Here is a 2,500-nt window from a genome sequence, read left to right on the forward strand (position 1 = left end):
GTTTCGTGTGAACAGCCGTTGCACACGAGTCAGTCGATCCTAAGCCCTAGGAGAAATCCGATGTTGATGGGGGCCGTCATAGCATGATGCACTTTGTGCTGGCCCCCGTTGGGCGAAAGGGAATCCGGTTCCTATTCCGGAACCCGGCAGCGGAACCGATACAAGTCGGGCCCCTCTTTTAGAGATGCTCGTCGGGGTAACCCAAAAGGACCCGGAGACGCCGTCGGGAGATCGGGGAAGAGTTTTCTTTTCTGCATGAGCGTTCGAGTTCCCTGGAATCCTCTAGCAGGGAGATAGGGTTTGGAACGCGAAGAGCACCGCAGTTGCGGCGGTGTCCCGATCTTCCCCTCGGACCTTGAAAATCCGGGAGAGGGCCACGTGGAGGTGTCGCGCCGGTTCGTACCCATATCCGCAGCAGGTCTCCAAGGTGAAGAGCCTCTAGTCGATAGAATAATGTAGGTAAGGGAAGTCGGCAAATTGGATCCGTAACTTCGGGATAAGGATTGGCTCTGAGGATCGGGGCGTGTCGGGCTTGGTCGGGAAGTGGGTCAGCGCTAACGTGCCGGGCCTGGGCGAGGTGAGTGCCGTAGGGGTGCCGGTAAGTGCGGGCGTTTAGCGCGGGCGTGGTCTGCTCTCGCCGTTGGTCGGCCTCGTGCTGGCCGGCGGTGCAGGATGCGCGCGCCTGCGCGGCGTTCGCGCCCCGGTGCTTCAACCTGCGTGCAGGATCCGAGCTCGGTCCCGTGCCTTGGCCTCCCACGGATCTTCCTTGCTGCGAGGCCGCGTCCGCCTTAGCGTGCTCCTCCGGGGGCGCGCGGGTGCGCGGATTCTCTTCGGCCGCCATTCAACGATCAACTCAGAACTGGCACGGACTGGGGGAATCCGACTGTCTAATTAAAACAAAGCATTGCGATGGCCCTAGCGGGTGTTGACGCAATGTGATTTCTGCCCAGTGCTCTGAATGTCAACGTGAAGAAATTCAAGCAAGCGCGGGTAAACGGCGGGAGTAACTATGACTCTCTTAAGGTGGCCAAGTGGCGGCGGTGTGGCTGCATCCGGACTTGGCTTTTCGAAGTGCGGTCTTGATGTAGTCGTGCTGCTGCTGCGAGGTGCCTTCCTTGGGTTATAGTTACAGGGAGAGTGATGCGCAATACATGGGCCTAGCCCTCTTAGCCTCTCCTCTCCTGCGGTCTTCTCCCCTTCTCGTGGGCCCGCTGATTTTCGCAGAGTGGAAGACCGCACCAGGGGCTTGGGGGGGTTACCAGCCCCCCCTCGCATTATCCCTTTATAGTTGGGGACAGCCGACAAGAAACAAGAGATGGTGGCCCTTCCGCTGAAGGTGCCACCCCAGCTACCCCAGCACCTATCCGGCCAACCGGCCGTAACGAAAATGCGATAGTTTGTGTAGCTCCCTTTGCTTGCAGTGAGTGCCACCGCACTTTTACCACGAAGAACGGTCTCGGGGTCCATCGCCGCCGCCAACACCCTGCGGCCGCCAACGCTGAGATCGTGACGGAGAGGCATCGCGCGAGGTGGACGGAGGAAGAAGTCCTGTCGCTCGCCAAGGCAGAGGCCGAACTGTTCCTTGAGAGGGACGCCCGGTTCTTCTTTGTAAATCAAGAACTTACCAGGATGTTCCCCGACCGAACGCTTGAGGCAATCAAGTGCCGACGGCGGCAAGCTGCCCACAAGCAGCTTGTCCGCCAATTCATGGAGGCACTTGAGATCGGTCGGGGCGAAGAGCCGGCGTCCCGCCGTGGAGCAGCGAGCTCGCTGCCTGACGCGGGCGAGGCCGCTGCGCCGCCCGTCGACGCAGCCGAGGACTTCGCGGCCGACACCACCGGGCCGCTGCCGGAGGGGCCGACTGACGCCGCCATCTGGGAGCATCTGGCGGGGCTACCTGCTTCCGCCCAGCGTTTCTCTGCCCTGGATCGAGTCATTGGTCTGGGGCGGGGCACGCCGCCCGATGTCATCCTGGGCATGCTCCCGGATGCCCTTGCGTCGGTCGGGTCCAGGGGGGAGAGGTCGATCACCAGGACACAGCGGCCGCGCCAACCATCCAAGCGGCCGCCTGCCGCCCCGCCGCTGCAGAAGCGCAAGCGGCGCCGCTGGGAATACGCGCGGACACAGGACGCCTTCCGTAGGTCGCGTGCGCGTTGCGTGCGCGGCTTGCTGGACGGCACCCTGCTGCAGCCGCCACCCGACATCCCCGGTCTGCTGGACTTCTGGGCGGACCTCTTCACGAAGAAGCCGATCTCCACCGCCGGCTTCATCCGTGACCGCCTTCTCCCGCACTCGGAGCCTGTCGCTCCTGAGTGCCTATGGGGGCCGGTCACACGTGAGGAGGTCGCTGCTGCCTTGCCGCCCAGGGGATCGGCAGCCGGGCCGGACGGCCTGACTCCAGCGGAGCTGCGGCGCCTGCCGCATGAAGTCCTGGTGAAACTCTTGAACCTCTTCCTCCTGGCCCGCGCCCTCCCCGAGCGTCTGCTTCGCGCCCGGACGT

At 63.3% G+C, this 2,500-nt stretch overlaps 1 pseudogene; it reads left to right on the forward strand.

Annotated features, from left to right (window-relative positions):
* Positions 1-2,500, forward strand: part of LOC126432542 (large subunit ribosomal RNA) — a 7,963-nt pseudogene that overhangs the window by 1,861 nt on the left and 3,602 nt on the right.

The sequence above is a fragment of the Schistocerca serialis genome, unplaced genomic scaffold (assembly GCF_023864345.2).
Source record: "Schistocerca serialis cubense isolate TAMUIC-IGC-003099 unplaced genomic scaffold, iqSchSeri2.2 HiC_scaffold_1142, whole genome shotgun sequence".
In the NCBI taxonomy this organism is placed as follows: domain Eukaryota; kingdom Metazoa; phylum Arthropoda; class Insecta; order Orthoptera; family Acrididae; genus Schistocerca; species Schistocerca serialis.